Here is a 14,461-nt window from a genome sequence, read left to right on the forward strand (position 1 = left end):
ATAACGCTTCACGGCACGACAAAGACGGGGCGTCACACAAAGCAGCCAGCAGTAACAAAGGAAGCTTATCAAAACACAAACTTAAGCTTAACGAAATAATAAGCTGAGAATAGCAGATACACCAAATTCATGAGACTACACACCCATATTAAAGGATAGAAAGATAGAGGGAATGAGAGGAAGAGAGAGGAAGATAGAAGTGTAGTATAGTTCTTAGACTACAACTATGCACAGATACATTAAATTGTAATGAAACCATGATCAGATTAACTGTTCTTAATTCAAGACCAAACATGAATAGAAGCTGACAAATTACGTAGAAGCCGTAGGAGCCGCCGGCTGTTCGCAATTTGACTGATTGTTGAACTCTCAGCAGAGTGCTGATTTGCACGTCTTTTTTAGATGGTGAACGTAAACTACGGAAATCCCTCTAATTGGATGGGCAAGACTGACAAGTAGATTGTCTTAAGCCCGTCCAGGCCCGCCCGTGGCTATAGACCTCTCCAGAATAAGTCCCGCCTCCTAACTTCCGTGGATTTTTTGATTTTCGATGCCGTTTAAGTAGTATAGTCTATAGTATACTACTTAAACGGCACCGACAATAAAAAAATCCAGTGGAAACTAGATGGCAGAAGTGTGTAGGCCAATCTGCCCACCAGCTTTTTCTACTTCGCTACCTACAGATGTTTTACCGGTATGATATTTCGAAACGCCATGTTATTTCCCATAGACAATCGACGCCTGGAAGTTGGATGGATACGGAAGTTACGGAGGCGGGACTTATTCTGGAGAGGTCTATGTGTATGCACTAAATTAAGAAATATTTTCTAATCGGGAAAATGTTTAGTTTATTTTTCTTTCGGTCCACGGTTCCATAATAGGCTACCATTCAATTGTGCTGCAAATTATCCGCGGACTAGCAATCTCCTCGTCGAGGAGGCCCTAAGCCTGCAAATCATAGACAGAGAAAGCATGCTTTGGGAATAGAACACAGTTGCCTGTATAGCCATGGGTCTGTATACAAGGAAAATGACAAGTGTCTTAGTGCACTTCGGGGGTGGGGATGCGGTTGCACCCACCCCAGCCCCACTTCCAACGTCACTGCCCAAAACCGTTAGCCTGGCGAGCCAGACCCACATTAAAATGTAGGGTCTGGGCACTCACCGTTCGCAGTGCTCAGTCCGAGGGGCGGGATAATCAGTTGTCTTTCAAATTCCCTCTGCACGCAATAGGACGCAATAGGATATTTGTTTTCAAGTAGCAGGGAATTCAAGCCAAACCGTTGCAACTCTGCCATCAATCATTATGTTAAGCCCACCAAACGACTCTATACACGATTTCAATGCCCTGATTAAGTTTCGATTTCTGGAGCTCACAAGCCAACGGAGAGTTGCTAGACTAGCCCTTTTGCTGCCGCTAGGGGCGCGTCTAGATTTCAAGGCTACAAAACCGTTTTTTCCATTTGCATTCGCTCTAGCCAAGTGGCCATAGGAACGCGTTGTCACTCTGTGGGTTAGGCACCACCTCGCCTAGTCAAATGCGTCAATAGGCACCCACTTGCCTCGTGAAATGCGATTCAATTAACTAACTAGCCTATATTTTGAAATTATTAGAATAACCCTTACTATACTGTCGCTTCAAGCATCCTGACGCTGCTCACGTTTGTTTTTTTTAAAACATTTTCAGACTTTATGATTTGACAGTCCGTAGGCATGTAAGTGAGTGGAGGAATGGAACTGAAATGACGGAGAAGTTTAACTAGCTTTAACATTAGGCTACCGAGTTGTATTCGTGTCTCTCGTTTCTTACCTGCAGTAGTTTCTTCCTCCACTCGCTCAGCTAAGAAGGCTACTCTACTGCACAGAAATTTAGTGTTATCAAATAAAGAGACATGGACTGTCAAATCATAAAGTCTGAAAATGTCAACTTTTAATGTACAATCTGTAAAGTGCTTTGCATTCTCAGATTAATCTTACTATGTCTCAATTAAAATTAATCCAAAATGCCCCCCAAATAATGGTCTAAAGCACTCATATTTTCATTCTATATTGATCTACTTTTGCACACAGCTTCACAAGACCTGGTGCTAGGGCTCGGTTGTGTTTCTAAGTGATATCAAGTGACCTAGAGGGCTGAAATGTGGTCAGTTCAGAGATGCTTGTAATCTGGCAGAAAGAAAAAACTATATTCTAGCCTCTGTAACTCTGTGTCAGTACATCACACAGTTATTCTAACTGTTTCTTACGAAAACTACAGGTTCTCAGCTTTCTATAGAGGTCAAACATTTGATGGTAGGCCCCAAAAGAGGTGGGAACAATGCCCTTGTAAGTAGGCACAGTGCAATTTCAGGCAAAAACTTGAAATTTGTATTAATGAAAGCAAAACAAACATAAACAAAACAGCCAGATCCCTCTTCATAAAGTAACAGACACCTTCATAAACAATAACAAGTTTTATCTGCGTGTCATTTGGAGCAGCGTATCGGTAGGCTCGATTGCTTTGGCCTGCTGAAGGAAACTGGGATCCACTTGGTCTTCATGAACACTTTCTTTGCACAGCAGAAGTCATCTCTTGTGAATGTGTTCACACATTTTCATTGGGTTCACACATTTATCACACCATTTTGCAAAACAGAAAGACGTCATTCAAAAACCCCAAACTCTATTGGTTTTCCCATGCTAAACAAAAGGAAAACATCTTGGTGGTATAGATTCCTTGCATAAGTCTGAGTCTCTGATACAAGTGGATCCCAGAGTCTGAGTCTCTGTCTGAGTCTCTGACCAAGTGGATCCCAGTTTCCTTCAGCAGGTCAAAGCAATCGAGAAAAACTGTAAAGGTATATTCCGTAGTAAAAACAACCTGGTTACCAACACGCTATAAACCATTTTGTTGCTAATGCAAAACTCCTCCGATTAACGTAATTTTGCTCCCAAACGAGCAAAATTACGAGCGTTTGAACCGGTTGTTTTTACTCCCGAGTATTCCTTTAAGCGTTTCCTGTAGCCTATGTTTGTGTCATCGGTCTATTTTATTTTATTTATTTATTTACGTTTATTTGACAGGGACAATGCTCAATATATAATTGGGCCAGATTATAGCCACAAGGCTCATTTACATCTGTTGTTCCTGGACAGGAGTTGATATTAATCAAATTAAAAGACAAAATGTATGAGTGGGGACAATGACCCAACACACACATCACAGCGGTACAGAGTAATACAATTGAGTAATGAGATGGGAAATAAAAACATGAAATAACTATACTACAGCATAAAATATCAGAATAATAAACGTTTCCAGTACCCCTCATGCAGATATCACACATAAGTAGGTATCCCTTCAAATTTGGAAAATATTCTAGCAAAAGGAAACGCCACTCAAGAACATGTCATTTTTGTCATGGGAGATTCCAGCCAATGAGAGTGACATTTTGAAATCATGCGGGTGGGATGCTTGTTACACTAGTGACATGGGAGCTGAGCGTTGAACTTGGTTTAACTTCCAAAGCATAACATAAAGCTCATCAGTGTCAGTTAAATGTATCTTGGAGACATTTCAGGCATTCTGACCTATCACAACAGTAATATTCTTCATATGGGTGGTGCACAGAAATGTGTACATTACATCACATAGCAGCATACAGAATTTAGCTTGATTATGGTCTGAGCATTTCATTACACTTTCCCACAGCAGCTTCATTATTTCCAGTGTGATCACTGCCTTTTGGTAAAGAGAGGCTTTACAAAATATATTCAGGGGCTCCAATAATTAGTTTATAACAGCTTCTTTATTTCATTGAATTTAATTAGCTTTTGCTAAATAACACAAAACGATTATGTAGGCATGCTTACTTTTTTAGACAAATTCATGGAGAAAGGGATAAGGGGGTTCTGAAATTTGTCTTAGATATTGCTTTAGGAGAGCACATTGTAATAGCGTTGCTCAAGCATACCATTGTTTGTAGGTTCTGCCATCCTGTGAAACACAGTTTCCTCACTCATACAGACAATGCTCAGAGATTCATACACACAGATATTACTGACTCCATCAGAGACTCTCACAGCACTCATTTCCTCACTGTTGTGCATCTCACACTGTGGCTCCCATACACTGATGTGCTCGTATGGCTCTTCTGCATGGAGCAACATTTGGGGCATGTCAAAGCATCTCTCTGGGGGACACTGCAATGAAAAATGTACAACACTGAAAATATCTGCCTGCCACTGCCTACTTCATAGGTTATGTACAATCTTTAGGACCTCTGTGAAGTTGGTACCCCGTCTGATGAAAATATGAATAAAAGTATATTTATTCATTTGTGCATCATTTGTGCATGTTTGTGCAGGTAAAATAAAAATGTGTTTAACTCGTTTTAGAAAAATTAATCATTGACGTGGTTAATGACCTGAGGTCACTCAGCACCCTGTTAATACCCAGATAACTCCAATATATTTTATCATATATTTTACATAATTTCATCATATGGTGTGTCATCTCCACGGAGGTCTCAAAAAGTCCCATTTTACATTTTTAAGAAAGGTTGTTCATAGGCCTGTCAAAGTAATTATTTTTGTTGGGTGCTTTGTTATGTGCATGCAAGTTTTCAACCACTGGCTCATGGTCAAGAGAAAAAAAACTATGCAAGTTGTTCTTTTAACATTCATAAAAAGGGCATAGATATGTACAGTACCATCCAGAATTATTGGCACCTCTGCTAAAGTTGACTAAATATCAGTATAAAAAATAATCTGTTGGTGATGTATTGTAATCTCACAATGTACAGTGGGCATCGCTTTCAAATGGCCACTTCAGTCGCGCATTACGAGGCGTGAAGCTGCGTGAAGCTTTAGTCCCACTTTCAGCCACTGTGCGTCGCTCTGCCACTGTACATCGCTCTGCCTGCCGCTCGATTTACCTCGATTTAGGCTACTTGGGTATGGCTTAAGGCTTGACTACACGGTGGTAATGAAAATCGAAATCGAAATTTACTGTCTACATTATTGTCAGTGTTGGGGTAACGCAACTACGCAAATCAAAACAGTGGTGTGATAATTGAGCCAGTAGAGAAATAACTGTTCAGAATTAATCTGTAGCCTTGGGTAGGCTTCTGCGACGTTTTTAACAGGCTACGCTATAGAGGCTTAGACAACTATGACCCACATTTTGGTTTCGTAAATTAATTTGCCCTACTTCTTGACTGCAATGTAGTCAATTGACTGCTTGACATGTCATTTTTATTTTTCTGTACAATAAACAAGTACATCTGCTTTATGCCGCAGAATTACATTAATATTTGGAACTTACATAGTCCAATGCATCGTTACACTACGTTAGTGTTTCCCAAAACCATAGTAGCAACGAACGTTCGCAACCACTATCGTAAAGTTGTGTAGTTACAACTACACCTCTCGACCTGTGGTAGAATGCTAGTAGAAGCATAGTTCCAGGGATCTTCATGTCAAAGACGTCACTGACGCCAGTTATTTGTTTGCAAATTAATAATTATAAATATATTTAGGTTTCTAATTAATATTTACACTTCTAACCACCATACATCCATATTTTAAAATGCCCAAGGCAGAAAATACATAAATTAAAAGTCAATTTGCAGCCATGTGCACGTAAGTAAAAGTCACACACCTGCAGATAATAATAAGGTGGTGCGCACTTTTTGACGAGGCAGCTGAGAATATGTAGCCTTTGATTTTCATGGGGGGGTCCTTGTTAGTTAGCTTGCGCAAACCAAGCCAAGAAGGCTGATTCTGATTTTGATAATATGATCTGCACAAAAGATAAACTTAGGTAAACAACGATGTCAATATTGTTGTCAAAACCCAGATTCGAACTCTTGGACAGGGGACTGGTAACTGCTGTGCAACGGCGGCTGTCATCTGCCGGCCTTAACGCAATGCGCCACAGAAGTATGTGCAGGTGCTCATTCACGTGCTACTAAACGTCATTAACCACCTTAGTCCAGACTACTGAAGTTTGGAAACTATCATGGTCCAAACTTACAGTACTATGTAAGTACGACAGTTTTGGGAAACAGTCATAACTTACATGTTGGTTAGTTGAACGATGCATCCTGTTAGTAAAAAGCTAACCTCCGTAGTTGTACGGGAAACGCACCCCAGATCAGCTTGTAGGCCATTAGCAATCTGTTTATTTTATTTTATGAAGCCTACACAGTAGATCACATGCTTCGCCAAAAAAAACTCTATTGCAGATATCAATGTATCTTTGTTCATGGGTTTGGCCTCACAGCAGAGGCTTAGACAACTATGACACACTTTTTGGTTTCATAATTTGCCCTACTTATTGACTGCAATGTAGTCAATTGACTGCTTGACAGGTTATATTTATTTTTCTGTACAATAAACAAATACATCTGCTTTATGCCGCAGAAATACGCACTTGGCCAGCCTATAGAACGGGCACATTTTGGAGAGAATAGAGAATGTACGCACGCAAGAATCTGTAGGCTATTTGTGGCTGGTTACCAGCAAACAATGTTTAATGCATTAACTCAAGACATCAAACATTTTCTAAACAATACAAACAGAAAGGATGCAGCAGGCAGCAAATGTAGAAGAGTCATTTCCAGTGGAAGAACAAAATGCTGAATGAAGCCCAAAGATATGAAGGCATATCTGGCAAGTTGTTATTTTTTGAAGACGTAAATGGTTGGGCTATAGGCCTAGTTTGCAAGGAGACATAAAGCGTGAGCATGCCACACTATCCACAGCTGTGGTAGCGGGGGTAGGAGGATTACTGTTTGCGCAGGATTTATATAAAATTCTTCAACAGAAGGCCTGCCTCGAATGCAAGTAGCCCGTTTGTTTACAACTAACATTCCATTTAATTAAACTGCTTATAGGCTATGCCGAAATAGTTTCAACATTTTGAATATCAGTGTCGGGTGAATTAGGAAATGCCTTATAGCTGAAAGCTGCTTGGGATCCCCCCTGTCAAGCAATAACCATACAAAAAGTTAAAAACAGATGACATGATGCGCGTCACTGACATAATGCGCAAATAATATAGCCTAGATATTCCAATATATTCGAATACATGTGTTTATTTTAGAGGGGATATTCAAACGTCATTTTTGAGCAATTTTGACAGCCCTAGTCCACTGTAGGCTACGCCAATCGTCTATTAACACCTTCCACCTAACCCCGGTGAGTGGGGGTCGCAAAATGCGTGTGAAATAACACCATTGAGTAGCCTATGCGAAATAGCCTTAAAATCTTTCCGGTGTTGTGTGCCTTCTGGTTTCTCCACCTACTGGTTTCCTTGCGCGTGCATGCGCTGCAGCAGTTGTCAGATATTCACAAACAAGTTGTTTTAGGCGGTTTGAAGTCGCTTTTCATACGCCATGAGCGCTCGGCTACATTACAGCCACTCGGACAAAAGACATGTCAAAAAATATATGTTTTGAAAACTAGCATTAAACTGGATTCGATCCCACAAAAGCAACACACGCGTGACTCTCTCCATCCTGATTCCCTACTCTTTGAGCCAACTAATATGTTACGCGAATCAATTAACTATTGTAGGCTACCATTAATTAATAACGTAGGCAACACCCAGGTAACATGTTGGCTATCTGAAACAAGGGGTTGCCTCTCATCTACAACAACTGGTTACCTTGGGCTGCTACAGTCGTCAGTCACTGTGCACAGTAGGCCTATGCTACTCTTTGTGGTTGATCAACTAAAAATAAAAGATGTATTTGGTGATGACGTTATTGTAGGCCTAGTAGACCTAAATTCTGAGAAATTAAATGGTACGAGAAACGATCTACATAGCGCACCAGACCGCGATGTCTTCAAGGGTTGAATGAAGGGAGTTTGCTAAAATTTGTGTATTTTTCAAGTCAATAAACATTCTTAATTTTCGAATGTCTTTGTCAGGGAACATCTAAAAACCATAGGCCTGGTAGTCGCTCAGACAAGGAGTTACAAGATAAAGGCAATACCATTTGTGTCACCTAATGCAGTTCAGTGAATTAAGAAGCCAACAATCATAAAGCACCTGTGCCCGCGCTCTCTCTCCCCTGCGCATGAAGCTGTCTGCGTGTTTAGGGTAGATTTGCGTGAGTTCTTTCTATCTGCTACTTTTGTGAGTTGCGACCACCTAGGCTATGTTATAGACGTTCTATGAGGTACCAGTGTTTAGCTGTGTCACCAAACAATAAGCTTTGTCAGACTACTTTTAAAATGATATTCAGGGTTATATACATTTTAAACATTCAGGGCTGAAGACCCGACAAAGCCTTGCGTTAATTCTTCAGGTGGGAAGTATCAGGAATTTTCATACGAGAGACGCTCTCATTGGTGGTTAGAATATGGAGTAGGGAATTGACAGCAACATATCCAATCACATTATAAGAGATGCTAAATTTAACATAAACTGCGATGTTTGATTTTAAATTAATGTAAATTTAGCCGGGACTGTAAGCTGGCACACGTGGGTGCTCGATGTTTTCAGTGGGTGCCCAAGAGACGGAACACCCACGGTATCGGCGCCTATGACAAGCGTATCTCGCGGTTGCATCCATTACAAACAAACATGCAATGTGAACGTCTGGGATTGGGGAGAGCACTAAATGCTCTTCTGAATAAGCACGAAGTCAAGCCTTTAAATGAAAAACACTTTAACACTCTTTAATAATCAAAAAAATAAACGCTAATGAAGTAAACTTGTGACCATCAAAAATCGTTTATCACCTGTAACTCCATGATAACAGGACGTAACAGGAAGGCATTTGGCTGAGCAACGGAGGTTAATATGCTCTATATTTTGTCCAAATGATGTCTGTCTTTCATCGTTGCACTCAGAGAAAACCAGAATGTTTAACTCATTTAGTGCCAAAAACGTAATATTCCATTTTTCCTTCCCATGCGTTGAGTGCCAACAACGTAATATTACGTTTTTAGCTTTTTTTTTTAAAATTACGAAACTAGACACTCTAACACACCTTATATGTGACTTTGGGAACTCTGTTATGAATGGAAATGAAATATATGACGATCGAAAACTCATGAAAACGCACAATCTGGACATTTTATCATAACTTGGTTGCCGCTTTGGGTCGAATCAGTGACGCATGCATGTCATCTCAAAACCAGGCCATTTTCGTGGGTCTATCACTAGGTGGCAGTCTCGCCAGGTCTCGCTGATCACTTCCCAGAAAGTTTACAGGCAACACTTAATGTTTCATGAAAGACGTTATATCCATTTCTAGAAAAAAACAGCGATTTTGATAAAAACTAACCACTGTTTAGCTTGGGATTTCTCAGGAACAGAGGCGTGTAGAAATACACGATTTGCACCCACTGAGAGCTTAAAGTCTCACCTTTTAAACGAGCCATTGTATGTGTTCATAGCTATAACACAGAATATGCTGTGGCTGTACAAAAATCATCAACAATGGTCTAGATTGCTGGCACTATAGGACAAAGCTTCCGAAAACAGCTTGGCATTCAATGAGTTAATTTGTCCTGCGTTTCTTCTACGGCTGCAAACGGGATTCACTCACCGTTAACCAAATATTTCTTTATTAGGGCAGGGCAGGCATATTTCTGGCTATTAAATTATTTATAAACCAGTCTGCTAAAGTCTGTAGTGAAGTCTGTGTAGGGTTTTCCAGCTCCATTTCTTTTTACGAGACACCCTGCTCACTTGAGACCTCTGCCGGTTGTTGCAGCGTCGTTGCAGCCTCACTGGAAAAATACAAATTAAAGTCGCATGATGCCGCGTGATCCTGCGCGCGGACCGCGAGGGAAGCTGGCCAAGTCGAAGCACTGCCCACTGTAAACAATGAGGAAAATCCAACTTTGAAGGGAAGCAAATTTCTTATGAGAAAAAGCAAAATCTCATAAAGAAATAAATACTTTTTAACAAAAACACATCACTTACAATTATTGGAACCCCTGCTTGTAATACAGGGGTGGGTTTTGAAAACTGGCCGGCGGGCCGCACAACAACCCCCCCCCCCCCCCCCCCCCGACACACACCTAAAAAAATACATTTATTATAGCCTATAATTTAGTATGAAAAGTATTTGTTTTAAAATATGAATTGCTTAAAAATGCTGCTAATTTTATGCTGTTTAACAAATGTATAAATTTACTTTCGCTTTAAGACAGTCGCTTTAATTCACGTTTATTTGATCTTCTGCCTGCTCCGCTATGGCTATCGCTGTACTGGGCCCTCTCACAGTTTTTAAATGGTCAGTAGTGGGAACTACTGTTGCCTTCAAAGTTTCTTATAAGAAGGAGATATCAATTATCAACAATGACAAGCGAGGTGGAACCTGCGGCTCTCTCTCCCTCTTGTGAGTGCAGACGCGTTCCCAATTAAATGGATCGCATATAATGTTCACGTTAGATCTGCTGCAAAGGAGATAACTAAGAGTTAACTTAGTTTAACATGATGTTATCTCTATTTAACATGATGTTTTGACACTGACATAATGTTCTCTAAGGAGAGTGAAAAGCAGTTTAAAGCTAACCAACGTCGTCTCTATCGCAGGAAAAAAATAGCGAGCAGCCTGATAACCAAATGAAATGCTCGGCAGGCCGGGCCGCAGTTTGCCCACCCCTGTTGTAATACCTTCTTAAGCCTCCCTTTGCCAATAAAACAGCTGGTAATATTCTCCTATGACACCCCATAATGTTGGAAAATACAAAGCAAGGGATTTAAGACCATTCGTCGTTACAACATTTCCCTAGATCGTCCACACTTGTGCATTCTTCGCTTTGACCCCCCACTGTTTTTCTATGGAGTTTAGATCAGAGGACTAAGATGGCAATGGTCGAAGCTTGATTTTGTGTTCAGTAAACCATATCAGTTTTGATCTGGACGTTTGTTTTGGTTCATTGACCTGATGAATGATCCAATCATGACACACTTTTAGTGTCTTGGCAAATTTCCTTTAAAAATGTTCAGGTTTTTCTTGGGGTTCATGATAACATGCACCTTAATTAGGTTCCCAAGGCCTTTGGGAATAAAAACAGCCCAGCAATATCACAGCAACATACAGCCCAACAATATCACACATTAAATAACTGGATAGGCTTTTACCTGGCATGCCCTCTAAATAATCTATAAAGATTTTTGGGGGACTTGGTGACTCCAAGATGATACCTTTTTCTGTAACAATCCAACAGTGGTTCTCATGACATTTTTTGCCCATCTTACAGTACATCCTCCATAATGTACGTAGGAGCAAAATAACCATGGGCCATTGTCCAAGCATGTTTGTCACATTTCCAGTTGATAACAACCTTTTCATCATTGTTTTAACTGTAAATATAGGCAATTTCAAAAAAGTACCTAGTTTTTATAGACATTCCCTGACTTACAAATGTCAACACACTTGATTAACTTAAATACGTTGAAATTATATAGGAAAATGTTTCTGTTATGTTTTGAATATAAGATTTTTCTAGGGGTGCCAATAACTGTGAGCAATGTGTTTTTGTTAAAAAACATTTCTCTGGGGGATCCAACATGGCGGGGAGTGAGTAGGTCACGTTAGAAGCAACTCTCACTACAAAACCCCCTAAATCCTGTTTTTAGTTGTTTCATAACCCCAAAACAAAATTGATTGACTATATTGCATTTAACACAAGTAAATAACATAAATGGCGACTCGAAAGACGACAACTAAAAAGAATCTTGACAAAAAGGAAGAAACTCCTGAAGAAGCTAAAATGTTGCTAGGCACAGAAGCTATGGTTAATGAGGAAAGTGAGGTGATGAAAGCCATTTCTGATTTGAAAGATGTTTTCGCTTCCAAATTTGACGGTGTGCTGTCCGCCATACAAGACATTAAGACTGAAATTCGTGACTTTGGCGGTAAGATTTCTGAAGCTGAACATCGAATTAGCAGTACAGAAGATAGCATCAGTGGCATGCAAAAAAACGGTGCAAACTATGAAGAACCAAGTCGAGCTGCTCAACTCCAGAATAGAGGATTTGGAGAATAGAAATAGACGATGCAACCTACGCCTGGTAAATCTCCCTGAAAAGACATGAGGGAGCAATGCTGTCAGATTTCTAGAAGAGTGGCTGCTTAACGTGTTTGGAACATCATTAACAAGTCCACTTATAACTGAACAAGCACATTGAATTGGCGGACTCCCTAGTAGGCCTGCAACCGAACAAAAATATCCCTGAGTGCTAATCATGAAGTTCCTCAACTTTCAAGATCGACAATGAGTAATAGGGGCTGCCAGAGAAATTAAAATGGTAAAATGCCAAGAACACCGAGTCATGTTCTTTCCAGATTTTCTGTGGAGGTGCACAAGCAAAGAAAGTAGTTTGATGGGGTGAAGAAGCATCTACAATCACTGAACATCGAATAGAGATTTGGATACCCAGCCAAATTGATCGTCTCCCGCAATGGACAAAATACCATCTGCAACTAACCAGAGGAAGTGGAGAAACTTATTGAAGCCGGCGATACAGGGGAGCAAGGAGACATTGTGAACTGTGTGATGGTCTTGTTTTTGCGTTGGCTGGTTAGCCCACTTTCTTGTTTAACCCAGGCATACCTGATAACAAAATTAGCCTACTGGTTGAACTGTACTATGTAGACTGCTTATTCTTGGGTGAGATTACATACTTTTTTTGGTTGTTTAATTTATGTTAAGGCTATGCTGACCGGGTTAGATCGTTCAATACTCTGGGTAAATGCTATATGATATAAATAGGGGTTGAACTAAAGAATGGGGCTGCTTCTTTTTTTCTCCAACTTTTCATTGTTGCGCTCGGTTGTTAGAATTCGTCCTCCGTAATTCGTTGAGAAGCAAAGTGTTGGACTTTGTGCTAGGCTGAGTTGCAGCTCCGCCGCACCTGTTGCAGTAATCGCACCTGCTGCTCCGACTGCGAGTGACTGCTGAACGACAATCAGCCGACCTTTTTCTCCATTTGTGGATTTACTATTTTCATTGAATTTTCTTTTTCTCCATTTGTGGTTTTACTCTACTACTTGTGCACGTATGCTATGATTGGTCAAATCTAGCAAGTAGGAAAGTTTAAGTGGATGACGTGAAAGTTAAAGTAAGACATTCGCATACGTATAGAATGAGCCTACCTGTATGAGTTGTTGTGGTAGTGCTGCATTTGGGTAAAGGAAGTTTTGGCCTTTGTAGACACACCAGCCCAGTATCAGCACAGAAAGTACAGCTAGAGATGTTAAGCACCCTACCAGGGCTGTGTATGAATGAACTCCACATCGACAGAAAAATATAATCAGTACAAAAGCAGTTGCAAGACAATGAATTTGACAAAGAGTAAGAAGATAATCAATGAAATTGTCTAGGAGTAAAAGAGGAAATCTTACTATACTTAGGTTCGCCATGTGGAGAATTTAGAGCACACACTGGTTTACTGGGAGGACCTGCTGTTTCGAACTGTACTCCAGCATTATTGAAGGCTGCATACACAGTGTGTACTTTTACACACAGTCCTTCTGATGGCAGCCCAGACACAGGCAACCTGTGTACTTTTCTTTGCTGAACTGTTCTCTGCCATGTCTGCTAGAGAAGATAGAGAATAAGCAAGTGGATGAAACAATATCCATTTAATCAATTAGCTGTATATGCTCGTAATTCTGATTTTTCATTTGGGGCATTGGGATGTTGAGTGGTCATGGAATATATATATTTTGAATGTATACCACCAAAGAAATCCCATCCCTATCCCCTCTCCAGTCACTTTTTCCACAGCACCGGAATGCATACTAACATTATGAGTATTTATCTGCATTGAGTCCACAATGGCATTGGCATCACCTCTAAAGAAGCAACATTCACCACATTTCACCAGCTCCCATTGAAAGGCAATGTAGATTAACATTACCGATGGATTACTTGGGCTACAAAATGAAAAGGTTACACAAACATAATGGCAGGATAATACAAAAGTTAACTACACACATAAAGTTAAATAAAACTTCGCTGAAATGTTGAGGTCCGATGCTTTCGTTCTTATCCAGAGAATACTGTTATTTTGCTCCTGTGCGACGCTTTAACCCGCTCTGGTCGCATGCTCATTACGTAAATTACGTCACGTTAGCATTGATTTCGGAAAAAAGCCGAAAAGTCAGTTACGAGGTTATGACGCCAATCACACAATGTTGTATTACTCCGAAAATAGAAAAACTTAATATTATTATTATTATTAATAATAATAATAAAGGCTTAAAACGCTTCAGCTGTAACGTTATTTGATGTCAAAGTGGCACCAAATTGAATGAGGTTCAATGGAATGGCTAGGTGGAACTGCTACCTAGAATGACTAGGTGGGTCTACTATTTAGCCTCAGATCCGCCATAATGTCTACCGTCTCCGAACGTTCGCCTCCCCCCTTGGTTTGAACCGGCAAAACGCCAGTGCAGCGTGAGAAAGAAAAGTGGTATTCTCATCGAGCTTTCCTGAAGCTGTGC

At 40.3% G+C, this 14,461-nt stretch overlaps 1 protein-coding gene across 4 annotated transcripts in view; it reads right to left on the bottom strand.

The window, feature by feature from the left end:
• Nucleotides 1-3,775: 3,775 nt before the first annotated feature.
• LOC121677445 (Fc receptor-like protein 5) overlaps nt 3,776-14,461 on the bottom strand; it is a 167,287-nt gene continuing 156,601 nt past the window's right edge. The window contains exons 12-14 of one of the 4 annotated variants that reach the window (XR_006020967.1): nt 13,358-13,550; nt 13,109-13,242; nt 3,776-4,181 (exon numbers count right to left, since the gene is read on the bottom strand). The gene's annotated coding sequence lies outside the window, so the exon portion shown is untranslated. Of the gene's footprint in view, nt 4,182-13,108; nt 13,243-13,357; nt 13,554-14,461 lie in introns of all 4 variants that reach the window. The other 3 variants (XR_006020968.1, XR_006020969.1, XR_006020970.1) reach the window with 3 other exon arrangements.

This window comes from Alosa sapidissima, chromosome 12, assembly GCF_018492685.1.
Source record: "Alosa sapidissima isolate fAloSap1 chromosome 12, fAloSap1.pri, whole genome shotgun sequence".
NCBI classification, from domain to species: domain Eukaryota; kingdom Metazoa; phylum Chordata; class Actinopteri; order Clupeiformes; family Clupeidae; genus Alosa; species Alosa sapidissima.